This window comes from Siphateles boraxobius, unplaced genomic scaffold (genome assembly GCF_051911475.1).
Source record: "Siphateles boraxobius isolate OS27281-9 unplaced genomic scaffold, OSU_SipBor_1 77, whole genome shotgun sequence".
Classification (NCBI taxonomy): domain Eukaryota; kingdom Metazoa; phylum Chordata; class Actinopteri; order Cypriniformes; family Leuciscidae; genus Siphateles; species Siphateles boraxobius.
In genome coordinates, this window is record NW_027509205.1 from 1,373,463 (window position 1) to 1,400,775 (window position 27,313).

Here is a 27,313-nt window from a genome sequence, read left to right on the forward strand (position 1 = left end):
ATAGTGATTTACAGTTGGTTTCAATTATACCTGATGTGGTTGATGCTTGGGATTATTTCAAATCTATCTTTCTAGAAATTTGTGATAAACATGCTCCTTTACGTAGATTTCGGGTGAGAGGTAGAAATAATATTTGGTTCAATCAATCCGTCTCTAATCTTATTAAGCAAAGAAACGTGGCTTGGTCTAAAGCAAAGAAAACAAATGGTGAGGAGGACTGGTCTCAATATAGATTATTACGAAATAAGTGTACAAAATTAATATAAAGTTCGAAGAGTCAGTATTATTTAAACCTGATTAATGATAACATGAATTGTCCTTCTAAATTTTGGAAATTAACGAAATCTTTTATAGGATCAAATACATCCACTAATCTTCCAAAAGTTTTAAAATTGAATCAAAGATTGATTACAGACAAGGCTGATATTGTTAATACGTTTAATAGTAATTTTATTTCAGCTGGTTTGATAACAGACAATTCCTTGGTCCTTGATGAACAGAGAACTGATGAGTTGACTAATAGTGAATCAGATTTATTTTCTTTTGCCCCTGTATTGCCGTCCCAAGTTCGTAAACTACTCCGAAATTTAGACTGTAAGAAATCAGGTGGGTCTGACCAAATTGAACCAATTTTTTAAAAATTGTCAGCAGATATTATTGCCGAACCTATTGCATCGATTTTTAATTTGAGTCTATCCACTAATGTAATTCCACCATCTTGGAAATCGGCTATGGTTATGCCTTTATTAAAAGGAGGCGATCCTTCCGATTTGAATAATTATCGTCCGATTTCTAAATTACCGGTTTTAGCAAAAGTTTTTGAATCTATTATAAATGATCAAATGAAAGAATATCTACTTAGTCATGATATTTACAACGCATTTCAGTCAGGATTTAGAGCGGGCCATAGTACGATAACAGCTACTACATGATTTAATTACTGCTCTCGATAATAGACAACATTGTGCTGCCTTATTTTTTTATTTGACAAAAGCGTTTGACTTAGTGGATCATGTTTTACTGTTACGGAGGCTTAAAAGTGTTGGCCTCGATAATTCGGCTGTGAGTTGGTTTAAAAATTATTTATCGGATAGAACTCAATGTGTTGCTGTAGATAATTACACCTCATCCATGGTAATAGTCAGGAAGGGTGTCCCGCAAGGTTCTTTATTGGCACCATTTCTTTTTTCTATTTTTATTAATGAATTGGGGCAGAGAATACAATCCGCAAAGCTACATTTTTATGCTGACGATACAATTATTTACTCCACTGCATCCTCTGTGTCTCAGGCTATTGAAATTCTTAAGGATTCTTTTTATACTTTTCAGCTTACTTTGTTGAAACTAAAATTAGTTTTAAATGTAAATAAAACGAAGTATATTCTTTTTACACGTAGCCGTTCTATGTCTACTGTTATGCCTATTCTGACTATTGAGGGTTTACATATAGAAAGAGTACCAACTTATAAATATGTAGGAATATGGCTCGATGAGAAGTTAGCCTTTGATGTTCACATTAATTACTTGGTGAAAAGGCTTAAACCAAGACTGGGTTTTCTTTTTCGGGAAAAAAAATGTTTTTCCTTTATAGCTAGAAAGAGAATAATACAGAGTACTATTTTACCTATTTTAGACTATGGTGATGTTGTTTACATGCATGCGTCTACATATTTATTGAAAAGGCTGGATGGCGTTTATCATGCTGCACTGCGTTTTATAACAAATTCTTGTTCACGTACTCATCATTGTTTGCTGCACAACTATTTGGGTTGGTCCTCTTTATATCAAAGAAGGAAATCCCATATGTTAGAATTTATTGTAAAGACATTGATGGGTAGACTTCCAAATTACATTACTAGTCTTCTATGTTTATGTAGAAAGAACTATAGCACTAGATCATCTAATGGGATTAAATTAGTAGTACCTAGGGTACATTCAGAGCATGGTAAATCATCTTTCTCCTACTATGCTCCATGGCTGTGGAATGAATTTGAAGCTACTGTCCCTCCTGAAACAATTCCTCCTTTGAATGTATTAAAATTTTTTACTGCAGCATACAATGATTGAATCATGCTGTTGTTTTACTTGATTTATGATGAATGTTGTGCCCTGACTTTCTGGAATGTTTTATATGTGTTTGTGTGTGATTTGTAGTGTGGCCATCTTGGCCAGGACTCCCTGGAGGAAGGGATTTCTTTTAATCTCAATGGGACCTTCCTGGAAAAATAAAGGAAATAAAATAAAATACATGTTAAGTTGTGGTGTTGTTAGGATATTACTACAGAGCCTGTGACAGTTTCTCAGTGGAAGAACTGGGATCCAGGGCCACAGACGTCTGCAAAAAACTGCTTTAAAAACCTTCGAGATGCAGGTTGGCGATCTTATTGTTTTTGTTTTCATGGCAAGTTGTGGTGTTGTTAGGATATTCCTACAGAGTCTGTGACAGTTTGTCAGTTTGCCAGGGTCGGTGACGTCTCCTCTCCTGGAGTAAAATACAAGTATTAGTGGTCTTGCTGCAAAATCGGGTAAAGGCCACAGCCAGGCTTGAGGGCAAGTCGTCAGCAGACTTTCCCTGGTGGTCTAGTGGTTAGGATTCGGCGCTCTCACCGCCGCGGCCCGGGTTCGATTCCCGGTCAGGGAATGAGTTTTTGCCCACCACCGGCGGCCGTGATTGTAAAATGGCGAAATACGAACTCAAGCGCTAACACCCTCGTCGAGAAGCAGGGCCAAGGAAAAGTTTATGTGTGAAAAAGAACTCCTTCGAGCCGGAGTTGAACCAGCGACCTAAGGATTGCCAACTTGCCACCTACAGTCCTCCGCTCTTCCAGCTGAGCTATCGAAGGCACACTGATTGGGGACAGAACCTCAACATATCAGGTTGCTTAATCTCCGCCACTGGCTAAAACTGCTACAGAGATACATGCTGGTTGTTTCGATTAAGTGGTGCAAAGACAACCCGATCTTCCCATACCGGGAGTCGAACCCGGGCCGCCTGGGTGAAAACCAGGAATCCTGACCGCTAGACCATATGGGATCTTCCTTATGCCTGGAGCAGACCCTTTTACTTCTAGTGTGTGACCGTCCCCTTTAAGAACATGGGAATGATCCGAAGGGATTGTTTACTGAATTCAATTTCATCAGGCTCAACAGAGGGAGCTCTCATTTGCCTCATGAGGGGCTCAGTTTCCTCCCATTCTTGCGATGGTATAATAGACAGTACAAACTGGTCGTAAAGCAATGTCCTTGTGACAGTACTCATGCAATGCATTTTAAAAGACGCATAGTATTGTATGGTAACCGTTATCCTACTGACAAAGCAGCCTATTGTTGGACTGTCAATTTTTAATATTTCTCAATCAATCCAATAATAATAATAACAAAAACTATGGGTTAATAAAACGGCTAAGGGCTGACAGCATAGTAAACGAGGCAGAGCGAGCCAGCCGGGAGTCGAACCTAGAATCTTCTGATCCGTAGTCAGACGCTTTATCCATTGCATCACTGGCCCCCTGATCAGGTGTCCGTGAGCTTACACGCCACCTGTTGGTTTTCGACTGGGCAGAGGCCTGTGATGACATCTACTTTTTCTCATGCTATTAACAGACCTGGACCCAACATCAGGAAGGGGTCAGATGAGGGGCCTGCTACAAAAACCTTCAAGATGGAGGCCTCACATGTTGGGGATCTCAATTCTCAATTCAAATCTTAAACGTCAATTTAAAAATTTTAATGTACAGGCTTTTTTGCATGATCTATATAATAGTGATTTACAGTTGGTTTCAATTATACCTGATGTGGTTGATGCTTGGGATTATTTCAAATCTATCTTTCTAGAAATTTGTGATAAACATGCTCCTTTACGTAGATTTCGGGTGAGAGGTAGAAATAATATTTGGTTCAATCAATCCGTCTCTAATCTTATTAAGCAAAGAAACGTGGCTTGGTCTAAAGCAAAGAAAACAAATGGTGAGGAGGACTGGTCTCAATATAGATTATTACGAAATAAGTGTACAAAATTAATATAAAGTTCGAAGAGTCAGTATTATTTAAACCTGATTAATGATAACATGAATTGTCCTTCTAAATTTTGGAAATTAACGAAATCTTTTATAGGATCAAATACATCCACTAATCTTCCAAAAGTTTTAAAATTGAATCAAAGATTGATTACAGACAAGGCTGATATTGTTAATACGTTTAATAGTAATTTTATTTCAGCTGGTTTGATAACAGACAATTCCTTGGTCCTTGATGAACAGAGAACTGATGAGTTGACTAATAGTGAATCAGATTTATTTTCTTTTGCCCCTGTATTGCCGTCCCAAGTTCGTAAACTACTCCGAAATTTAGACTGTAAGAAATCAGGTGGGTCTGACCAAATTGAACCAATTTTTTTAAAAATTGTCAGCAGATATTATTGCCGAACCTATTGCATCGATTTTTAATTTGAGTCTATCCACTAATGTAATTCCACCATCTTGGAAATCGGCTATGGTTATGCCTTTATTAAAAGGAGGCGATCCTTCCGATTTGAATAATTATCGTCCGATTTCTAAATTACCGGTTTTAGCAAAAGTTTTTGAATCTATTATAAATGATCAAATGAAAGAATATCTACTTAGTCATGATATTTACAACGCATTTCAGTCAGGATTTAGAGCGGGCCATAGTACGATAATAGCTACTACATGATTTAATTACTGCTCTCGATAATAGACAACATTGTGCTGCCTTATTTTTTTATTTGACAAAAGCGTTTGACTTTGTGGATCATGTTTTACTGTTACGGAGGCTTAAAAGTGTTGGCCTCGATAATTCGGCTGTGAGTTGGTTTAAAAATTATTTATCGGATAGAACTCAATGTGTTGCTGTAGATAATTACACCTCATCCATGGTAATAGTCAGGAAGGGTGTCCCGCAAGGTTCTTTATTGGCACCATTTCTTTTTTCTATTTTTATTAATGAATTGGGGCAGAGAATACAATCCGCAAAGCTACATTTTTATGCTGACGATACAATTATTTACTCCACTGCATCCTCTGTGTCTCAGGCTATTGAAATTCTTAAGGATTCTTTTTATACTTTTCAGCTTACTTTGTTGAAACTAAAATTAGTTTTAAATGTAAATAAAACGAAGTATATTCTTTTTACACGTAGCCGTTCTATGTCTACTGTTATGCCTATTCTGACTATTGAGGGTTTACATATAGAAAGAGTACCAACTTATAAATATGTAGGAATATGGCTCGATGAGAAGTTAGCCTTTGATGTTCACATTAATTACTTGGTGAAAAGGCTTAAACCAAGACTGGGTTTTCTTTTTCGGGAAAAAAAATGTTTTTCCTTTATAGCTAGAAAGAGAATAATACAGAGTACTATTTTACCTATTTTAGACTATGGTGATGTTGTTTACATGCATGCGTCTACATATTTATTGAAAAGGCTGGATGGCGTTTATCATGCTGCACTGCGTTTTATAACAAATTCTTGTTCACGTACTCATCATTGTTTGCTGCACAACTATTTGGGTTGGTCCTCTTTATATCAAAGAAGGAAATCCCATATGTTAGAATTTATTGTAAAGACATTGATGGGTAGACTTCCAAATTACATTACTAGTCTTCTATGTTTATGTAGAAAGAACTATAGCACTAGATCATCTAATGGGATTAAATTAGTAGTACCTAGGGTACATTCAGAGCATGGTAAATCATCTTTCTCCTACTATGCTCCATGGCTGTGGAATGAATTTCAAGCTACTGTCCCTCCTGAAACAATTCCTCCTTTGAATGTATTAAAAATTTTTACTGCAGCATACAATGATTGAATCATGCTGTTGTTTTACTTGATTTATGATGAATGTTGTGCCCTGACTTTCTGGAATGTTTTATATGTGTTTGTGTGTGATTTGTAGTGTGGCCATCTTGGCCAGGACTCCCTGGAGGAAGGGATTTCTTTTAATCTCAATGGGACCTTCCTGGAAAAATAAAGGAAATAAAATAAAATACATGTTAAGTTGTGGTGTTGTTAGGATATTACTACAGAGCCTGTGACAGTTTCTCAGTGGAAGAACTGGGATCCAGGGCCACAGACGTCTGCAAAAAACTGCTTTAAAAACCTTCGAGATGCAGGTTGGCGATCTTATTGTTTTTGTTTTCATGGCAAGTTGTGGTGTTGTTAGGATATTCCTACAGAGTCTGTGACAGTTTGTCAGTTTGCCAGGGTCGGTGACGTCTCCTCTCCTGGAGTAAAATACAAGTATTAGTGGTCTTGCTGCAAAATCGGGTAAAGGCCACAGCCAGGCTTGAGGGCAAGTTGTCAGCAGACTTTCCCTGGTGGTCTAGTGGTTAGGATTCGGCGCTCTCACCGCCGCGGCCCGGGTTCGATTCCCGGTCAGGGAATGAGTTTTTGCCCACCACCGGCGGCCGTGATTGTAAAATGGCGAAATACGAACTCAAGCGCTAACACCCTCGTCGAGAAGCAGGGCCAAGGAAAAGTTTATGTGTGAAAAAGAACTCCTTCGAGCCGGAGTTGAACCAGCGACCTAAGGATTGCCAACTTGCCACCTACAGTCCTCCGCTCTTCCAGCTGAGCTATCGAAGGCACACTGCTTGGGGACAGAACCTCAACATATCAGGTTGCTGAATCTCCGCCACTGGCTAAAACTGCTACAGACATACATGCTGGTTGTTTCGATTAAGTGGTGCAAAGACAACCCGATCTTCCCATACCGGGAGTCGAACCCGGGCCGCCTGGGTGAAAACCAGGAATCCTGACCGCTAGACCATATGGGATCTTCCTTATGCCTGGAGCAGACCCTTTTACTTCTAGTGTGTGACCGTCCCCTTTAAGAACATGGGAATGATCCGAAGGGATTGTTTACTGAATTCAATTTCCTCAGGCTCAACAGAGGGAGCTCTCATTTGCCTCATGAGGGGCTCAGTTTCCTCCCATTCTTGCGATGGTATAATAGACAGTACAAACTGGTCGTAAAGCAATGTCCTTGTGACAGTACTCATGCAATGCATTTTAAAAGACGCATAGTATTGTATGGTAACCGTTATCCTACTGACAAAGCAGCCTATTGTTGGACTGTCAATTTTTAATATTTCTCAATCAATCCAATAATAATAATAACAAAAACTATGGGTTAATAAAACGGCTAAGGGCTGACAGCATAGTAAACGAGGCAGAGCGAGCCAGCCAGGAGTCGAACCTAGAATCTTCTGATCCGTAGTCAGACGCTTTATCCATTGCACCACTGGCCCCCTGATCAGGTGTCCGTGAGCTTACATGCCACCTGTTGGTTTTCGACTGGGCAGAGGCCTGTGATGACATCTACTTTTTCTCATGCTATTAACAGACCTGGACCCAACATCAGGAAGGGGTCAGATGAGGGGCCTGCTACAAAAACCTTCAAGATGGAGGCCTCACATGTTGGGGATCTCAATTCTCAATTCAAATCTTAAACGTCAATTTAAAAATTTTAATGTACAGGCTTTTTTGCATGATCTATATAATAGTGATTTACAGTTGGTTTCAATTATACCTGATGTGGTTGATGCTTGGGATTATTTCAAATCTATCTTTCTAGAAATTTGTGATAAACATGCTCCTTTACGTAGATTTCGGGTGAGAGGTAGAAATAATATTTGGTTCAATCAATCCGTCTCTAATCTTATTAAGCAAAGAAACGTGGCTTGGTCTAAAGCAAAGAAAACAAATGGTGAGGAGGACTGGTCTCAATATAGATTATTACGAAATAAGTGTACAAAATTAATATAAAGTTCGAAGAGTCAGTATTATTTAAACCTGATTAATGATAACATGAATTGTCCTTCTAAATTTTGGAAATTAACGAAATCTTTTATAGGATCAAATACATCCACTAATCTTCCAAAAGTTTTAAAATTGAATCAAAGATTGATTACAGACAAGGCTGATATTGTTAATACGTTTAATAGTAATTTTATTTCAGCTGGTTTGATAACAGACAATTCCTTGGTCCTTGATGAACAGAGAACTGATGAGTTGACTAATAGTGAATCAGATTTATTTTCTTTTGCCCCTGTATTGCCGTCCCAAGTTCGTAAACTACTCCGAAATTTAGACTGTAAGAAATCAGGTGGGTCTGACCAAATTGAACCAATTTTTTAAAAATTGTCAGCAGATATTATTGCCGAACCTATTGCATCGATTTTTAATTTGAGTCTATCCACTAATGTAATTCCACCATCTTGGAAATCGGCTATGGTTATGCCTTTATTAAAAGGAGGCGATCCTTCCGATTTGAATAATTATCGTCCGATTTCTAAATGACCGGTTTTAGCAAAAGTTTTTGAATCTATTATAAATGATCAAATGAAAGAATATCTACTTAGTCATGATATTTACAACGCATTTCAGTCAGGATTTAGAGCGGGCCATAGTACGATAACAGCTACTACATGATTTAATTACTGCTCTCGATAATAGACAACATTGTGCTGCCTTATTTTTTTATTTGACAAAAGCGTTTGACTTAGTGGATCATGTTTTACTGTTACGGAGGCTTAAAAGTGTTGGCCTCGATAATTCGGCTGTGAGTTGGTTTAAAAATTATTTATCGGATAGAACTCAATGTGTTGCTGTAGATAATTACACCTCATCCATGGTAATAGTCAGGAAGGGTGTCCCGCAAGGTTCTTTATTGGCACCATTTCTTTTTTCTATTTTTATTAATGAATTGGGGCAGAGAATACAATCCGCAAAGCTACATTTTTATTTTAGTTTTTAGCCAGTATATTCTTTTTACACGTAGCCGTTCTATGTCTACTGTTATGCCTATTCTGACTATTGAGGGTTTACATATAGAAAGAGTACCAACTTATAAATATGTAGGAATATGGCTCGATGAGAAGTTAGCCTTTGATGTTCACATTAATTACTTGGTGAAAAGGCTTAAACCAAGACTGGGTTTTCTTTTTCGGGAAAAAAAATGTTTTTCCTTTATAGCTAGAAAGAGAATAATACAGAGTACTATTTTACCTATTTTAGACTATGGTGATGTTGTTTACATGCATGCGTCTACATATTTATTGAAAAGGCTGGATGGCGTTTATCATGCTGCACTGCGTTTTATAACAAATTCTTGTTCACGTACTCATCATTGTTTGCTGCACAACTATTTGGGTTGGTCCTCTTTATATCAAAGAAGGAAATCCCATATGTTAGAATTTATTGTAAAGACATTGATGGGTAGACTTCCAAATTACATTACTAGTCTTCTATGTTTATGTAGAAAGAACTATAGCACTAGATCATCTAATGGGATTAAATTAGTAGTACCTAGGGTACATTCAGAGCATGGTAAATCATCTTTCTCCTACTATGCTCCATGGCTGTGGAATGAATTTCAAGCTACTGTCCCTCCTGAAACAATTCCTCCTTTGAATGTATTAAAAATTTTTACTGCAGCATACAATGATTGAATCATGCTGTTGTTTTACTTGATTTATGATGAATGTTGTGCCCTGACTTTCTGGAATGTTTTATATGTGTTTGTGTGTGATTTGTAGTGTGGCCATCTTGGCCAGGACTCCCTGGAGGAAGGGATTTCTTTTAATCTCAATGGGACCTTCCTGGAAAAATAAAGGAAATAAAATAAAATACATGTTAAGTTGTGGTGTTGTTAGGATATTACTACAGAGCCTGTGACAGTTTCTCAGTGGAAGAACTGGGATCCAGGGCCACAGACGTCTGCAAAAAACTGCTTTAAAAACCTTCGAGATGCAGGTTGGCGATCTTATTGTTTTTGTTTTCATGGCAAGTTGTGGTGTTGTTAGGATATTCCTACAGAGTCTGTGACAGTTTGTCAGTTTGCCAGGGTCGGTGACGTCTCCTCTCCTGGAGTAAAATACAAGTATTAGTGGTCTTGCTGCAAAATCGGGTAAAGGCCACAGCCAGGCTTGAGGGCAAGTTGTCAGCAGACTTTCCCTGGTGGTCTAGTGGTTAGGATTCGGCGCTCTCACCGCCGCGGCCCGGGTTCGATTCCCGGTCAGGGAATGAGTTTTTGCCCACCACCGGCGGCCGTGATTGTAAAATGGCGAAATACGAACTCAAGCGCTAACACCCTCGTCGAGAAGCAGGGCCAAGGAAAAGTTTATGTGTGAAAAAGAACTCCTTCGAGCCGGAGTTGAACCAGCGACCTAAGGATTGCCAACTTGCCACCTACAGTCCTCCGCTCTTCCAGCTGAGCTATCGAAGGCACACTGCTTGGGGACAGAACCTCAACATATCAGGTTGCTGAATCTCCGCCACTGGCTAAAACTGCTACAGACATACATGCTGGTTGTTTCGATTAAGTGGTGCAAAGACAACCCGATCTTCCCATACCGGGAGTCGAACCCGGGCCGCCTGGGTGAAAACCAGGAATCCTGACCGCTAGACCATATGGGATCTTCCTTATGCCTGGAGCAGACCCTTTTACTTCTAGTGTGTGACCGTCCCCTTTAAGAACATGGGAATGATCCGAAGGGATTGTTTACTGAATTCAATTTCCTCAGGCTCAACAGAGGGAGCTCTCATTTGCCTCATGAGGGGCTCAGTTTCCTCCCATTCTTGCGATGGTATAATAGACAGTACAAACTGGTCGTAAAGCAATGTCCTTGTGACAGTACTCATGCAATGCATTTTAAAAGACGCATAGTATTGTATGGTAACCGTTATCCTACTGACAAAGCAGCCTATTGTTGGACTGTCAATTTTTAATATTTCTCAATCAATCCAATAATAATAATAACAAAAACTATGGGTTAATAAAACGGCTAAGGGCTGACAGCATAGTAAACGAGGCAGAGCGAGCCAGCCAGGAGTCGAACCTAGAATCTTCTGATCCGTAGTCAGACGCTTTATCCATTGCACCACTGGCCCCCTGATCAGGTGTCCGTGAGCTTACATGCCACCTGTTGGTTTTCGACTGGGCAGAGGCCTGTGATGACATCTACTTTTTCTCATGCTATTAACAGACCTGGACCCAACATCAGGAAGGGGTCAGATGAGGGGCCTGCTACAAAAACCTTCAAGATGGAGGCCTCACATGTTGGGGATCTCAATTCTCAATTCAAATCTTAAACGTCAATTTAAAAATTTTAATGTACAGGCTTTTTTGCATGATCTATATAATAGTGATTTACAGTTGGTTTCAATTATACCTGATGTGGTTGATGCTTGGGATTATTTCAAATCTATCTTTCTAGAAATTTGTGATAAACATGCTCCTTTACGTAGATTTCGGGTGAGAGGTAGAAATAATATTTGGTTCAATCAATCCGTCTCTAATCTTATTAAGCAAAGAAACGTGGCTTGGTCTAAAGCAAAGAAAACAAATGGTGAGGAGGACTGGTCTCAATATAGATTATTACGAAATAAGTGTACAAAATTAATATAAAGTTCGAAGAGTCAGTATTATTTAAACCTGATTAATGATAACATGAATTGTCCTTCTAAATTTTGGAAATTAACGAAATCTTTTATAGGATCAAATACATCCACTAATCTTCCAAAAGTTTTAAAATTGAATCAAAGATTGATTACAGACAAGGCTGATATTGTTAATACGTTTAATAGTAATTTTATTTCAGCTGGTTTGATAACAGACAATTCCTTGGTCCTTGATGAACAGAGAACTGATGAGTTGACTAATAGTGAATCAGATTTATTTTCTTTTGCCCCTGTATTGCCGTCCCAAGTTCGTAAACTACTCCGAAATTTAGACTGTAAGAAATCAGGTGGGTCTGACCAAATTGAACCAATTTTTTAAAAATTGTCAGCAGATATTATTGCCGAACCTATTGCATCGATTTTTAATTTGAGTCTATCCACTAATGTAATTCCACCATCTTGGAAATCGGCTATGGTTATGCCTTTATTAAAAGGAGGCGATCCTTCCGATTTGAATAATTATCGTCCGATTTCTAAATTACCGGTTTTAGCAAAAGTTTTTGAATCTATTATAAATGATCAAATGAAAGAATATCTACTTAGTCATGATATTTACAACGCATTTCAGTCAGGATTTAGAGCGGGCCATAGTACGATAACAGCTACTACATGATTTAATTACTGCTCTCGATAATAGACAACATTGTGCTGCCTTATTTTTTTATTTGACAAAAGCGTTTGACTTAGTGGATCATGTTTTACTGTTACGGAGGCTTAAAAGTGTTGGCCTCGATAATTCGGCTGTGAGTTGGTTTAAAAATTATTTATCGGATAGAACTCAATGTGTTGCTGTAGATAATTACACCTCATCCATGGTAATAGTCAGGAAGGGTGTCCCGCAAGGTTCTTTATTGGCACCATTTCTTTTTTCTATTTTTATTAATGAATTGGGGCAGAGAATACAATCCGCAAAGCTACATTTTTATTTTAGTTTTTAGCCAGTATATTCTTTTTACACGTAGCCGTTCTATGTCTACTGTTATGCCTATTCTGACTATTGAGGGTTTACATATAGAAAGAGTACCAACTTATAAATATGTAGGAATATGGCTCGATGAGAAGTTAGCCTTTGATGTTCACATTAATTACTTGGTGAAAAGGCTTAAACCAAGACTGGGTTTTCTTTTTCGGGAAAAAAAATGTTTTTCCTTTATAGCTAGAAAGAGAATAATACAGAGTACTATTTTACCTATTTTAGACTATGGTGATGTTGTTTACATGCATGCGTCTACATATTTATTGAAAAGGCTGGATGGCGTTTATCATGCTGCACTGCGTTTTATAACAAATTCTTGTTCACGTACTCATCATTGTTTGCTGCACAACTATTTGGGTTGGTCCTCTTTATATCAAAGAAGGAAATCCCATATGTTAGAATTTATTGTAAAGACATTGATGGGTAGACTTCCAAATTACATTACTAGTCTTCTATGTTTATGTAGAAAGAACTATAGCACTAGATCATCTAATGGGATTAAATTAGTAGTACCTAGGGTACATTCAGAGCATGGTAAATCATCTTTCTCCTACTATGCTCCATGGCTGTGGAATGAATTTCAAGCTACTGTCCCTCCTGAAACAATTCCTCCTTTGAATGTATTAAAATTTTTTACTGCAGCATACAATGATTGAATCATGCTGTTGTTTTACTTGATTTATGATGAATGTTGTGCCCTGACTTTCTGGAATGTTTTATATGTGTTTGTGTGTGATTTGTAGTGTGGCCATCTTGGCCAGGACTCCCTGGAGGAAGGGATTTCTTTTAATCTCAATGGGACCTTCCTGGAAAAATAAAGGAAATAAAATAAAATACATGTTAAGTTGTGGTGTTGTTAGGATATTACTACAGAGCCTGTGACAGTTTCTCAGTGGAAGAACTGGGATCCAGGGCCACAGACGTCTGCAAAAAACTGCTTTAAAAACCTTCGAGATGCAGGTTGGCGATCTTATTGTTTTTGTTTTCATGGCAAGTTGTGGTGTTGTTAGGATATTCCTACAGAGTCTGTGACAGTTTGTCAGTTTGCCAGGGTCGGTGACGTCTCCTCTCCTGGAGAAAAATACAAGTATTAGTGGTCTTGCTGCAAAATCGGGTAAAGGCCACAGCCAGGCTTGAGGGCAAGTTGTCAGCAGACTTTCCCTGGTGGTCTAGTGGTTAGGATTCGGCGCTCTCACCGCCGCGGCCCGGGTTCGATTCCCGGTCAGGGAATGAGTTTTTGCCCACCACCGGCGGCCGTGATTGTAAAATGGCGAAATACGAACTCAAGCGCTAACACCCTCGTCGAGAAGCAGGGCCAAGGAAAAGTTTATGTGTGAAAAAGAACTCCTTCGAGCCGGAGTTGAACCAGCGACCTAAGGATTGCCAACTTGCCACCTACAGTCCTCCGCTCTTCCAGCTGAGCTATCGAAGGCACACTGCTTGGGGACAGAACCTCAACATATCAGGTTGCTGAATCTCCGCCACTGGCTAAAACTGCTACAGACATACATGCTGGTTGTTTCGATTAAGTGGTGCAAAGACAACCCGATCTTCCCATACCGGGAGTCGAACCCGGGCCGCCTGGGTGAAAACCAGGAATCCTGACCGCTAGACCATATGGGATCTTCCTTATGCCTGGAGCAGACCCTTTTACTTCTAGTGTGTGACCGTCCCCTTTAAGAACATGGGAATGATCCGAAGGGATTGTTTACTGAATTCAATTTCCTCAGGCTCAACAGAGGGAGCTCTCATTTGCCTCATGAGGGGCTCAGTTTCCTCCCATTCTTGCGATGGTATAATAGACAGTACAAACTGGTCGTAAAGCAATGTCCTTGTGACAGTACTCATGCAATGCATTTTAAAAGACGCATAGTATTGTATGGTAACCGTTATCCTACTGACAAAGCAGCCTATTGTTGGACTGTCAATTTTTAATATTTCTCAATCAATCCAATAATAATAATAACAAAAACTATGGGTTAATAAAACGGCTAAGGGCTGACAGCATAGTAAACGAGGCAGAGCGAGCCAGCCAGGAGTCGAACCTAGAATCTTCTGATCCGTAGTCAGACGCTTTATCCATTGCACCACTGGCCCCCTGATCAGGTGTCCGTGAGCTTACATGCCACCTGTTGGTTTTCGACTGGGCAGAGGCCTGTGATGACATCTACTTTTTCTCATGCTATTAACAGACCTGGACCCAACATCAGGAAGGGGTCAGATGAGGGGCCTGCTACAAAAACCTTCAAGATGGAGGCCTCACATGTTGGGGATCTCAATTCTCAATTCAAATCTTAAACGTCAATTTAAAAATTTTAATGTACAGGCTTTTTTGCATGATCTATATAATAGTGATTTACAGTTGGTTTCAATTATACCTGATGTGGTTGATGCTTGGGATTATTTCAAATCTATCTTTCTAGAAATTTGTGATAAACATGCTCCTTTACGTAGATTTCGGGTGAGAGGTAGAAATAATATTTGGTTCAATCAATCCGTCTCTAATCTTATTAAGCAAAGAAACGTGGCTTGGTCTAAAGCAAAGAAAACAAATGGTGAGGAGGACTGGTCTCAATATAGATTATTACGAAATAAGTGTACAAAATTAATATAAAGTTCGAAGAGTCAGTATTATTTAAACCTGATTAATGATAACATGAATTGTCCTTCTAAATTTTGGAAATTAACGAAATCTTTTATAGGATCAAATACATCCACTAATCTTCCAAAAGTTTTAAAATTGAATCAAAGATTGATTACAGACAAGGCTGATATTGTTAATACGTTTAATAGTAATTTTATTTCAGCTGGTTTGATAACAGACAATTCCTTGGTCCTTGATGAACAGAGAACTGATGAGTTGACTAATAGTGAATCAGATTTATTTTCTTTTGCCCCTGTATTGCCGTCCCAAGTTCGTAAACTACTCCGAAATTTAGACTGTAAGAAATCAGGTGGGTCTGACCAAATTGAACCAATTTTTTAAAAATTGTCAGCAGATATTATTGCCGAACCTATTGCATCGATTTTTAATTTGAGTCTATCCACTAATGTAATTCCACCATCTTGGAAATCGGCTATGGTTATGCCTTTATTAAAAGGAGGCGATCCTTCCGATTTGAATAATTATCGTCCGATTTCTAAATTACCGGTTTTAGCAAAAGTTTTTGAATCTATTATAAATGATCAAATGAAAGAATATCTACTTAGTCATGATATTTACAACGCATTTCAGTCAGGATTTAGAGCGGGCCATAGTACGATAACAGCTACTACATGATTTAATTACTGCTCTCGATAATAGACAACATTGTGCTGCCTTATTTTTTTATTTGACAAAAGCGTTTGACTTAGTGGATCATGTTTTACTGTTACGGAGGCTTAAAAGTGTTGGCCTCGATAATTCGGCTGTGAGTTGGTTTAAAAATTATTTATCGGATAGAACTCAATGTGTTGCTGTAGATAATTACACCTCATCCATGGTAATAGTCAGGAAGGGTGTCCCGCAAGGTTCTTTATTGGCACCATTTCTTTTTTCTATTTTTATTAATGAATTGGGGCAGAGAATACAATCCGCAAAGCTACATTTTTATTTTAGTTTTTAGCCAGTATATTCTTTTTACACGTAGCCGTTCTATGTCTACTGTTATGCCTATTCTGACTATTGAGGGTTTACATATAGAAAGAGTACCAACTTATAAATATGTAGGAATATGGCTCGATGAGAAGTTAGCCTTTGATGTTCACATTAATTACTTGGTGAAAAGGCTTAAACCAAGACTGGGTTTTCTTTTTCGGGAAAAAAAATGTTTTTCCTTTATAGCTAGAAAGAGAATAATACAGAGTACTATTTTACCTATTTTAGACTATGGTGATGTTGTTTACATGCATGCGTCTACATATTTATTGAAAAGGCTGGATGGCGTTTATCATGCTGCACTGCGTTTTATAACAAATTCTTGTTCACGTACTCATCATTGTTTGCTGCACAACTATTTGGGTTGGTCCTCTTTATATCAAAGAAGGAAATCCCATATGTTAGAATTTATTGTAAAGACATTGATGGGTAGACTTCCAAATTACATTACTAGTCTTCTATGTTTATGTAGAAAGAACTATAGCACTAGATCATCTAATGGGATTAAATTAGTAGTACCTAGGGTACATTCAGAGCATGGTAAATCATCTTTCTCCTACTATGCTCCATGGCTGTGGAATGAATTTGAAGCTACTGTCCCTCCTGAAACAATTCCTCCTTTGAATGTATTAAAATTTTTTACTGCAGCATACAATGATTGAATCATGCTGTTGTTTTACTTGATTTATGATGAATGTTGTGCCCTGACTTTCTGGAATGTTTTATATGTGTTTGTGTGTGATTTGTAGTGTGGCCATCTTGGCCAGGACTCCCTGGAGGAAGGGATTTCTTTTAATCTCAATGGGACCTTCCTGGAAAAATAAAGGAAATAAAATAAAATACATGTTAAGTTGTGGTGTTGTTAGGATATTACTACAGAGCCTGTGACAGTTTCTCAGTGGAAGAACTGGGATCCAGGGCCACAGACGTCTGCAAAAAACTGCTTTAAAAACCTTCGAGATGCAGGTTGGCGATCTTATTGTTTTTGTTTTCATGGCAAGTTGTGGTGTTGTTAGGATATTCCTACAGAGTCTGTGACAGTTTGTCAGTTTGCCAGGGTCGGTGACGTCTCCTCTCCTGGAGTAAAATACAAGTATTAGTGGTCTTGCTGCAAAATCGGGTAAAGGCCACAGCCAGGCTTGAGGGCAAGTTGTCAGCAGACTTTCCCTGGTGGTCTAGTGGTTAGGATTCGGCGCTCTCACCGCCGCGGCCTGGGTTCGATTCCCGGTCAGGGAATGAGTTTTTGCCCACCACCGGCGGCCGTGATTGTAAAATGGCGAAATACGAACTCAAGCGCTAACACCCTCGTCGAGAAGCAGGGCCAAGGAAAAGTTTATGTGTGAAAAAGAACTCCTTCGAGCCGGAGTTGAACCAGCGACCTAAGGATTGCCAACTTGCCACCTACAGTCCTCCGCTCTTCCAGCTGAGCTATCGAAGGCACACTGCTTGGGGACAGAACCTCAACATATCAGGTTGCTGAATCTCCGCCACTGGCTAAAACTGCTACAGACTTACATGCTGGTTGTTTCGATTAAGTGGTGCAAAGACAACCCGATCTTCCCATACCGGGAGTCGAACCCGGGCCGCCTGGGTGAAAACCAGGAATCCTGACCGCTAGACCATATGGGATCTTCCTTATGCCTGGAGCAGACCCTTTTACTTCTAGTGTGTGACCGTCCCCTTTAAGAACATGGGAATGATCCGAAGGGATTGTTTACTGAATTCAATTTCCTCAGGCTCAACAGAGGGAGCTCTCATTTGCCTCATGAGGGGCTCAGTTTCCTCCCATTCTTGCGATGGTATAATAGACAGTACAAACTGGTCGTAAAGCAATGTCCTTGTGACAGTACTCATGCAATGCATTTTAAAAGACGCATAGTATTGTATGGTAACCGTTATCCTACTGACAAAGCAGCCTATTGTTGGACTGTCAATTTTTAATATTTCTCAATCAATCCAATAATAATAATAACAAAAACTATGGGTTAATAAAACGGCTAAGGGCTGACAGCATAGTAAACGAGGCAGAGCGAGCCAGCCAGGAGTCGAACCTAGAATCTTCTGATCCGTAGTCAGACGCTTTATCCATTGCACCACTGGCCCCCTGATCAGGTGTCCGTGAGCTTACATGCCACCTGTTGGTTTTCGACTGGGCAGAGGCCTGTGATGACATCTACTTTTTCTCATGCTATTAACAGACCTGGACCCAACATCAGGAAGGGGTCAGATGAGGGGCCTGCTACAAAAACCTTCAAGATGGAGGCCTCACATGTTGGGGATCTCAATTCTCAATTCAAATCTTAAACGTCAATTTAAAAATTTTAATGTACAGGCTTTTTTGCATGATCTATATAATAGTGATTTACAGTTGGTTTCAATTATACCTGATGTGGTTGATGCTTGGGATTATTTCAAATCTATCTTTCTAGAAATTTGTGATAAACATGCTCCTTTACGTAGATTTCGGGTGAGAGGTAGAAATAATATTTGGTTCAATCAATCCGTCTCTAATCTTATTAAGCAAAGAAACGTGGCTTGGTCTAAAGCAAAGAAAACAAATGGTGAGGAGGACTGGTCTCAATATAGATTATTACGAAATAAGTGTACAAAATTAATATAAAGTTCGAAGAGTCAGTATTATTTAAACCTGATTAATGATAACATGAATTGTCCTTCTAAATTTTGGAAATTAACGAAATCTTTTATAGGATCAAATACATCCACTAATCTTCCAAAAGTTTTAAAATTGAATCAAAGATTGATTACAGACAAGGCTGATATTGTTAATACGTTTAATAGTAATTTTATTTCAGCTGGTTTGATAACAGACAATTCCTTGGTCCTTGATGAACAGAGAACTGATGAGTTGACTAATAGTGAATCAGATTTATTTTCTTTTGCCCCTGTATTGCCGTCCCAAGTTCGTAAACTACTCCGAAATTTAGACTGTAAGAAATCAGGTGGGTCTGACCAAATTGAACCAATTTTTTAAAAATTGTCAGCAGATATTATTGCCGAACCTATTGCATCGATTTTTAATTTGAGTCTATCCACTAATGTAATTCCACCATCTTGGAAATCGGCTATGGTTATGCCTTTATTAAAAGGAGGCGATCCTTCCGATTTGAATAATTATCGTCCGATTTCTAAATTACCGGTTTTAGCAAAAGTTTTTGAATCTATTATAAATGATCAAATGAAAGAATATCTACTTAGTCATGATATTTACAACGCATTTCAGTCAGGATTTAGAGCGGGCCATAGTACGATAACAGCTACTACATGATTTAATTACTGCTCTCGATAATAGACAACATTGTGCTGCCTTATTTTTTTATTTGACAAAAGCGTTTGACTTAGTGGATCATGTTTTACTGTTACGGAGGCTTAAAAGTGTTGGCCTCGATAATTCGGCTGTGAGTTGGTTTAAAAATTATTTATCGGATAGAACTCAATGTGTTGCTGTAGATAATTACACCTCATCCATGGTAATAGTCAGGAAGGGTGTCCCGCAAGGTTCTTTATTGGCACCATTTCTTTTTTCTATTTTTATTAATGAATTGGGGCAGAGAATACAATCCGCAAAGCTACATTTTTATTTTAGTTTTTAGCCAGTATATTCTTTTTACACGTAGCCGTTCTATGTCTACTGTTATGCCTATTCTGACTATTGAGGGTTTACATATAGAAAGAGTACCAACTTATAAATATGTAGGAATATGGCTCGATGAGAAGTTAGCCTTTGATGTTCACATTAATTACTTGGTGAAAAGGCTTAAACCAAGACTGGGTTTTCTTTTTCGGGAAAAAAAATGTTTTTCCTTTATAGCTAGAAAGAGAATAATACAGAGTACTATTTTACCTATTTTAGACTATGGTGATGTTGTTTACATGCATGCGTCTACATATTTATTGAAAAGGCTGGATGGCGTTTATCATGCTGCACTGCGTTTTATAACAAATTCTTGTTCACGTACTCATCATTGTTTGCTGCACAACTATTTGGGTTGGTCCTCTTTATATCAAAGAAGGAAATCCCATATGTTAGAATTTATTGTAAAGACATTGATGGGTAGACTTCCAAATTACATTACTAGTCTTCTATATTTATGTAGAAAGAACTATAGCACTAGATCATCTAATGGGATTAAATTAGTAGTACCTAGGGTACATTCAGAGCATGGTAAATCATCTTTCTCCTACTATGCTCCATGGCTGTGGAATGAATTTCAAGCTACTGTCCCTCCTGAAACAATTCCTCCTTTGAATGTATTAAAAATTTTTACTGCAGCATACAATGATTGAATCATGCTGTTGTTTTACTTGATTTATGATGAATGTTGTGCCCTGACTTTCTGGAATGTTTTATATGTGTTTGTGTGTGATTTGTAGTGTGGCCATCTTGGCCAGGACTCCCTGGAGGAAGGGATTTATTTTAATCTCAATGGGACCTTCCTGGAAAAATAAAGGAAATAAAATAAAATACATGTTAAGTTGTGGTGTTGTTAGGATATTACTACAGAGCCTGTGACAGTTTCTCAGTGGAAGAACTGGGATCCAGGGCCACAGACGTCTGCAAAAAACTGCTTTAAAAACCTTCGAGATGCAGGTTGGCGATCTTATTGTTTTTGTTTTCATGGCAAGTTGTGGTGTTGTTAGGATATTCCTACAGAGTCTGTGACAGTTTGTCAGTTTGCCAGGGTCGGTGACGTCTCCTCTCCTGGAGTAAAATACAAGTATTAGTGGTCTTGCTGCAAAATCGGGTAAAGGCCACAGCCAGGCTTGAGGGCAAGTCGTCAGCAGACTTTCCCTGGTGGTCTAGTGGTTAGGATTCGGCGCTCTCACCGCCGCGGCCCGGGTTCGATTCCCGGTCAGGGAATGAGTTTTTGCCCACCACCGGCGGCCGTGATTGTAAAATGGCAAAATACGAACTCAAGCGCTAACACCCTCGTCGAGAAGCAGGGCCAAGGAAAAGTTTATGTGTGAAAAAGAACTCCTTCGAGCCGGAGTTGAACCAGCGACCTAAGGATTGCCAACTTGCCACCTACAGTCCTCCGCTCTTCCAGCTGAGCTATCGAAGGCACACTGATTGGGGACAGAACCTCAACATATCAGGTTGCTGAATCTCCGCCACTGGCTAAAACTGCTACAGACATACATGCTGGTTGTTTCGATTAAGTGATGCAAAGACAACCCGATCTTCCCATACCGGGAGTCGAACCCGGGCCGCCTGGGTGAAAACCAGGAATCCTGACCGCTAGACCATATGGGATCTTCCTTATGCCTGGAGCAGACCCTTTTACTTCTAGTGTGTGACCGTCCCCTTTAAGAACATGGGAATGATCCGAAGGGATTGTTTACTGAATTCAATTTCATCAGGCTCAACAGAGGGAGCTCTCATTTGCCTCATGAGGGGCTCAGTTTCCTCCCATTCTTGCGATGGTATAATAGACAGTACAAACTGGTCGTAAAGCAATGTCCTTGTGACAGTACTCATGCAATGCATTTTAAAAGACGCATAGTATTGTATGGTAACCGTTATCCTACTGACAAAGCAGCCTATTGTTGGACTGTCAATTTTTAATATTTCTCAATCAATCCAATAATAATAATAACAAAAACTATGGGTTAATAAAACGGCTAAGGGCTGACAGCATAGTAAACGAGGCAGAGCAAGCCAGCCAGGAGTCGAACCTAGAATCTTCTGATCCGTAGTCAGACGCTTTATCCATTGCACCACTGGCCCCCTGATCAGGTGTCCGTGAGCTTACACGCCACCTGTTGGTTTTCGACTGGGCAGAGGCCTGTGATGACATCTACTTTTTCTCATGCTATTAACAGACCTGGACCCAACATCAGGAAGGGGTCAGATGAGGGGCCTGCTACAAAAACCTTCAAGATGGAGGCCTCACATGTTGGGGATCTCAATTCTCAATTCAAATCTTAAACGTCAATTTAAAAATTTTAATGTACAGGCTTTTTTGCATGATCTATATAATAGTGATTTACAGTTGGTTTCAATTATACCTGATGTGGTTGATGCTTGGGATTATTTCAAATCTATCTTTCTAGAAATTTGTGATAAACATGCTCCTTTACGTAGATTTCGGGTGAGAGGTAGAAATAATATTTGGTTCAATCAATCCGTCTCTAATCTTATTAAGCAAAGAAACGTGGCTTGGTCTAAAGCAAAGAAAACAAATGGTGAGGAGGACTGGTCTCAATATAGATTATTACGAAATAAGTGTACAAAATTAATATAAAGTTCGAAGAGTCAGTATTATTTAAACCTGATTAATGATAACATGAATTGTCCTTCTAAATTTTGGAAATTAACGAAATCTTTTATAGGATCAAATACATCCACTAATCTTCCAAAAGTTTTAAAATTGAATCAAAGATTGATTACAGACAAGGCTGATATTGTTAATACGTTTAATAGTAATTTTATTTCAGCTGGTTTGATAACAGACAATTCCTTGGTCCTTGATGAACAGAGAACTGATGAGTTGACTAATAGTGAATCAGATTTATTTTCTTTTGCCCCTGTATTGCCGTCCCAAGTTCGTAAACTACTCCGAAATTTAGACTGTAAGAAATCAGGTGGGTCTGACCAAATTGAACCAATTTTTTAAAAATTGTCAGCAGATATTATTGCCGAACCTATTGCATCGATTTTTAATTTGAGTCTATCCACTAATGTAATTCCACCATCTTGGAAATCGGCTATGGTTATGCCTTTATTAAAAGGAGGCGATCCTTCCGATTTGAATAATTATCGTCCGATTTCTAAATTACCGGTTTTAGCAAAAGTTTTTGAATCTATTATAAATGATCAAATGAAAGAATATCTACTTAGTCATGATATTTACAACGCATTTCAGTCAGGATTTAGAGCGGGCCATAGTACGATAACAGCTACTACATGATTTAATTACTGCTCTCGATAATAGACAACATTGTGCTGCCTTATTTTTTTATTTGACAAAAGCGTTTGACTTAGTGGATCATGTTTTACTGTTACGGAGGCTTAAAAGTGTTGGCCTCGATAATTCGGCTGTGAGTTGGTTTAAAAATTATTTATCGGATAGAACTCAATGTGTTGCTGTAGATAATTACACCTCATCCATGGTAATAGTCAGGAAGGGTGTCCCGCAAGGTTCTTTATTGGCACCATTTCTTTTTTCTATTTTTATTAATGAATTGGGGCAGAGAATACAATCCGCAAAGCTACATTTTTATGCTGACGATACAATTATTTACTCCACTGCATCCTCTGTGTCTCAGGCTATTGAAATTCTTAAGGATTCTTTTTATACTTTTCAGCTTACTTTGTTGAAACTAAAATTAGTTTTAAATGTAAATAAAACGAAGTATATTCTTTTTACACGTAGCCGTTCTATGTCTACTGTTATGCCTATTCTGACTATTGAGGGTTTACATATAGAAAGAGTACCAACTTATAAATATGTAGGAATATGGCTCGATGAGAAGTTAGCCTTTGATGTTCACATTAATTACTTGGTGAAAAGGCTTAAACCAAGACTGGGTTTTCTTTTTCGGGAAAAAAAATGTTTTTCCTTTATAGCTAGAAAGAGAATAATACAGAGTACTATTTTACCTATTTTAGACTATGGTGATGTTGTTTACATGCATGCGTCTACATATTTATTGAAAAGGCTGGATGGCGTTTATCATGCTGCACTGCGTTTTATAACAAATTCTTGTTCACGTACTCATCATTGTTTGCTGCACAACTATTTGGGTTGGTCCTCTTTATATCAAAGAAGGAAATCCCATATGTTAGAATTTATTGTAAAGACATTGATGGGTAGACTTCCAAATTACATTACTAGTCTTCTATGTTTATGTAGAAAGAACTATAGCACTAGATCATCTAATGGGATTAAATTAGTAGTACCTAGGGTACATTCAGAGCATGGTAAATCATCTTTCTCCTACTATGCTCCATGGCTGTGGAATGAATTTGAAGCTACTGTCCCTCCTGAAACAATTCCTCCTTTGAATGTATTAAAAATTTTTACTGCAGCATACAATGATTGAATCATGCTGTTGTTTTACTTGATTTATGATGAATGTTGTGCCCTGACTTTCTGGAATGTTTTATATGTGTTTGTGTGTGATTTGTAGTGTGGCCATCTTGGCCAGGACTCCCTGGAGGAAGGGATTTCTTTTAATCTCAATGGGACCTTCCTGGAAAAATAAAGGAAATAAAATAAAATACATGTTAAGTTGTGGTGTTGTTAGGATATTACTACAGAGCCTGTGACAGTTTCTCAGTGGAAGAACTGGGATCCAGGGCCACAGACGTCTGCAAAAAACTGCTTTAAAAACCTTCGAGATGCAGGTTGGCGATCTTATTGTTTTTGTTTTCATGGCAAGTTGTGGTGTTGTTAGGATATTCCTACAGAGTCTGTGACAGTTTGTCAGTTTGCCAGGGTCGGTGACGTCTCCTCTCCTGGAGTAAAATACAAGTATTAGTGGTCTTGCTGCAAAATCGGGTAAAGGCCACAGCCAGGCTTGAGGGCAAGTCGTCAGCAGACTTTCCCTGGTGGTCTAGTGGTTAGGATTCGGCGCTCTCACCGCCGCGGCCCGGGTTCGATTCCCGGTCAGGGAATGAGTTTTGCCCACCACCGGCGGCCGTGATTGTAAAATGGCGAAATACGAACTCAAGCGCTAACACCCTCGTCGAGAAGCAGGGCCAAGGAAAAGTTTATGTGTGAAAAAGAATTCCTTCGAGCCGGAGTTGAACCAGCGACCTAAGGATTGCCAACTTGCCACCTACAGTCCTCCGCTCTTCCAGCTGAGCTATCGAAGGCACACTGCTTGGGGACAGAACCTCAACATATCAGGTTGCTGAATCTCCGCCACTGGCTAAAACTGCTACAGACTTACATGCTGGTTGTTTCGATTAAGTGGTGCAAAGACAACCCGATCTTCCCATACCGGGAGTCGAACCCGGGCCGCCTGGGTGAAAACCAGGAATCCTGACCGCTAGACCATATGGGATCTTCCTTATGCCTGGAGCAGACCCTTTTACTTCTAGTGTGTGACCGTCCCCTTTAAGAACATGGGAATGATCCGAAGGGATTGTTTACTGAATTCAATTTCCTCAGGCTCAACAGAGGGAGCTCTCATTTGCCTCATGAGGGGCTCAGTTTCCTCCCATTCTTGCGATGGTATAATAGACAGTACAAACTGGTCGTAAAGCAATGTCCTTGTGACAGTACTCATGCAATGCATTTTAAAAGACGCATAGTATTGTATGGTAACCGTTATCCTACTGACAAAGCAGCCTATTGTTGGACTGTCAATTTTTAATATTTCTCAATCAATCCAATAATAATAATAACAAAAACTATGGGTTAATAAAACGGCTAAGGGCTGACAGCATAGTAAACGAGGCAGAGCGAGCCAGCCAGGAGTCGAACCTAGAATCTTCTGATCCGTAGTCAGACGCTTTATCCATTGCACCACTGGCCCCCTGATCAGGTGTCCGTGAGCTTACATGCCACCTGTTGGTTTTCGACTGGGCAGAGGCCTGTGATGACATCTACTTTTTCTCATGCTATTAACAGACCTGGACCCAACATCAGGAAGGGGTCAGATGAGGGGCCTGCTACAAAAACCTTCAAGATGGAGGCCTCACATGTTGGGGATCTCAATTCTCAATTCAAATCTTAAACGTCAATTTAAAAATTTTAATGTACAGGCTTTTTTGCATGATCTATATAATAGTGATTTACAGTTGGTTTCAATTATACCTGATGTGGTTGATGCTTGGGATTATTTCAAATCTATCTTTCTAGAAATTTGTGATAAACATGCTCCTTTACGTAGATTTCGGGTGAGAGGTAGAAATAATATTTGGTTCAATCAATCCGTCTCTAATCTTATTAAGCAAAGAAACGTGGCTTGGTCTAAAGCAAAGAAAACAAATGGTGAGGAGGACTGGTCTCAATATAGATTATTACGAAATAAGTGTACAAAATTAATATAAAGTTCGAAGAGTCAGTATTATTTAAACCTGATTAATGATAACATGAATTGTCCTTCTAAATTTTGGAAATTAACGAAATCTTTTATAGGATCAAATACATCCACTAATCTTCCAAAAGTTTTAAAATTGAATCAAAGATTGATTACAGACAAGGCTGATATTGTTAATACGTTTAATAGTAATTTTATTTCAGCTGGTTTGATAACAGACAATTCCTTGGTCCTTGATGAACAGAGAACTGATGAGTTGACTAATAGTGAATCAGATTTATTTTCTTTTGCCCCTGTATTGCCGTCCCAAGTTCGTAAACTACTCCGAAATTTAGACTGTAAGAAATCAGGTGGGTCTGACCAAATTGAACCAATTTTTTAAAAATTGTCAGCAGATATTATTGCCGAACCTATTGCATCGATTTTTAATTTGAGTCTATCCACTAATGTAATTCCACCATCTTGGAAATCGGCTATGGTTATGCCTTTATTAAAAGGAGGCGATCCTTCCGATTTGAATAATTATCGTCCGATTTCTAAATTACCGGTTTTAGCAAAAGTTTTTGAATCTATTATAAATGATCAAATGAAAGAATATCTACTTAGTCATGATATTTACAACGCATTTCAGTCAGGATTTAGAGCGGGCCATAGTACGATAACAGCTACTACATGATTTAATTACTGCTCTCGATAATAGACAACATTGTGCTGCCTTATTTTTTTATTTGACAAAAGCGTTTGACTTAGTGGATCATGTTTTACTGTTACGGAGGCTTAAAAGTGTTGGCCTCGATAATTCGGCTGTGAGTTGGTTTAAAAATTATTTATCGGATAGAACTCAATGTGTTGCTGTAGATAATTACACCTCATCCATGGTAATAGTCAGGAAGGGTGTCCCGCAAGGTTCTTTATTGGCACCATTTCTTTTTTCTATTTTTATTAATGAATTGGGGCAGAGAATACAATCCGCAAAGCTACATTTTTATTTTAGTTTTTAGCCAGTATATTCTTTTTACACGTAGCCGTTCTATGTCTACTGTTATGCCTATTCTGACTATTGAGGGTTTACATATAGAAAGAGTACCAACTTATAAATATGTAGGAATATGGCTCGATGAGAAGTTAGCCTTTGATGTTCACATTAATTACTTGGTGAAAAGGCTTAAACCAAGACTGGGTTTTCTTTTTCGGGAAAAAAAATGTTT

General features: G+C 38.8%; 21 non-coding genes across 21 annotated transcripts; 7 read left to right on the plus strand and 14 right to left on the minus strand.

Annotated features, from left to right (window-relative positions):
- Positions 1-2,569: 2,569 nt before the first annotated feature.
- trnae-cuc (transfer RNA glutamic acid (anticodon CUC)) lies at positions 2,570-2,641 on the plus strand. Its single transcript has one exon. It is a non-coding gene; the product is annotated as a tRNA-Glu (tRNA).
- A 115-nt stretch (positions 2,642-2,756) lies between these two features.
- Positions 2,757-2,843, minus strand: trnay-gua (transfer RNA tyrosine (anticodon GUA)). The gene is given in 2 exon segments: positions 2,757-2,792; positions 2,807-2,843. It is a non-coding gene; the product is annotated as a tRNA-Tyr (tRNA).
- Positions 2,844-2,962: 119 nt separating this feature from the next.
- trnae-uuc (transfer RNA glutamic acid (anticodon UUC)) lies at positions 2,963-3,034 on the minus strand. The gene has a single exon. It is a non-coding gene; the product is annotated as a tRNA-Glu (tRNA).
- Positions 3,035-6,329: 3,295 nt separating this feature from the next.
- On the plus strand, positions 6,330-6,401 carry trnae-cuc (transfer RNA glutamic acid (anticodon CUC)). The gene has a single exon. It is a non-coding gene; the product is annotated as a tRNA-Glu (tRNA).
- A 115-nt stretch (positions 6,402-6,516) lies between these two features.
- Positions 6,517-6,603, minus strand: trnay-gua (transfer RNA tyrosine (anticodon GUA)). Its single transcript is given in 2 exon segments — positions 6,517-6,552; positions 6,567-6,603. It is a non-coding gene; the product is annotated as a tRNA-Tyr (tRNA).
- A 119-nt stretch (positions 6,604-6,722) lies between these two features.
- On the minus strand, positions 6,723-6,794 carry trnae-uuc (transfer RNA glutamic acid (anticodon UUC)). Its single transcript has one exon. It is a non-coding gene; the product is annotated as a tRNA-Glu (tRNA).
- Positions 6,795-9,972: 3,178 nt separating this feature from the next.
- On the plus strand, positions 9,973-10,044 carry trnae-cuc (transfer RNA glutamic acid (anticodon CUC)). The gene has a single exon. It is a non-coding gene; the product is annotated as a tRNA-Glu (tRNA).
- Positions 10,045-10,159: 115 nt separating this feature from the next.
- On the minus strand, positions 10,160-10,246 carry trnay-gua (transfer RNA tyrosine (anticodon GUA)). The gene is given in 2 exon segments: positions 10,160-10,195; positions 10,210-10,246. It is a non-coding gene; the product is annotated as a tRNA-Tyr (tRNA).
- Positions 10,247-10,365: 119 nt separating this feature from the next.
- trnae-uuc (transfer RNA glutamic acid (anticodon UUC)) lies at positions 10,366-10,437 on the minus strand. Its single transcript has one exon. It is a non-coding gene; the product is annotated as a tRNA-Glu (tRNA).
- A 3,178-nt stretch (positions 10,438-13,615) lies between these two features.
- Positions 13,616-13,687, plus strand: trnae-cuc (transfer RNA glutamic acid (anticodon CUC)). The gene has a single exon. It is a non-coding gene; the product is annotated as a tRNA-Glu (tRNA).
- A 115-nt stretch (positions 13,688-13,802) lies between these two features.
- On the minus strand, positions 13,803-13,889 carry trnay-gua (transfer RNA tyrosine (anticodon GUA)). The gene is given in 2 exon segments: positions 13,803-13,838; positions 13,853-13,889. It is a non-coding gene; the product is annotated as a tRNA-Tyr (tRNA).
- Positions 13,890-14,008: 119 nt separating this feature from the next.
- On the minus strand, positions 14,009-14,080 carry trnae-uuc (transfer RNA glutamic acid (anticodon UUC)). Its single transcript has one exon. It is a non-coding gene; the product is annotated as a tRNA-Glu (tRNA).
- Positions 14,081-17,258: 3,178 nt separating this feature from the next.
- trnae-cuc (transfer RNA glutamic acid (anticodon CUC)) lies at positions 17,259-17,330 on the plus strand. Its single transcript has one exon. It is a non-coding gene; the product is annotated as a tRNA-Glu (tRNA).
- Positions 17,331-17,445: 115 nt separating this feature from the next.
- Positions 17,446-17,532, minus strand: trnay-gua (transfer RNA tyrosine (anticodon GUA)). Its single transcript is given in 2 exon segments — positions 17,446-17,481; positions 17,496-17,532. It is a non-coding gene; the product is annotated as a tRNA-Tyr (tRNA).
- A 119-nt stretch (positions 17,533-17,651) lies between these two features.
- On the minus strand, positions 17,652-17,723 carry trnae-uuc (transfer RNA glutamic acid (anticodon UUC)). The gene has a single exon. It is a non-coding gene; the product is annotated as a tRNA-Glu (tRNA).
- Positions 17,724-20,901: 3,178 nt separating this feature from the next.
- On the plus strand, positions 20,902-20,973 carry trnae-cuc (transfer RNA glutamic acid (anticodon CUC)). The gene has a single exon. It is a non-coding gene; the product is annotated as a tRNA-Glu (tRNA).
- Positions 20,974-21,088: 115 nt separating this feature from the next.
- Positions 21,089-21,175, minus strand: trnay-gua (transfer RNA tyrosine (anticodon GUA)). Its single transcript is given in 2 exon segments — positions 21,089-21,124; positions 21,139-21,175. It is a non-coding gene; the product is annotated as a tRNA-Tyr (tRNA).
- A 119-nt stretch (positions 21,176-21,294) lies between these two features.
- On the minus strand, positions 21,295-21,366 carry trnae-uuc (transfer RNA glutamic acid (anticodon UUC)). Its single transcript has one exon. It is a non-coding gene; the product is annotated as a tRNA-Glu (tRNA).
- A 3,294-nt stretch (positions 21,367-24,660) lies between these two features.
- Positions 24,661-24,732, plus strand: trnae-cuc (transfer RNA glutamic acid (anticodon CUC)). The gene has a single exon. It is a non-coding gene; the product is annotated as a tRNA-Glu (tRNA).
- A 114-nt stretch (positions 24,733-24,846) lies between these two features.
- trnay-gua (transfer RNA tyrosine (anticodon GUA)) lies at positions 24,847-24,933 on the minus strand. Its single transcript is given in 2 exon segments — positions 24,847-24,882; positions 24,897-24,933. It is a non-coding gene; the product is annotated as a tRNA-Tyr (tRNA).
- Positions 24,934-25,052: 119 nt separating this feature from the next.
- trnae-uuc (transfer RNA glutamic acid (anticodon UUC)) lies at positions 25,053-25,124 on the minus strand. Its single transcript has one exon. It is a non-coding gene; the product is annotated as a tRNA-Glu (tRNA).
- Between the last annotated feature and the right edge of the window lie 2,189 nt (positions 25,125-27,313).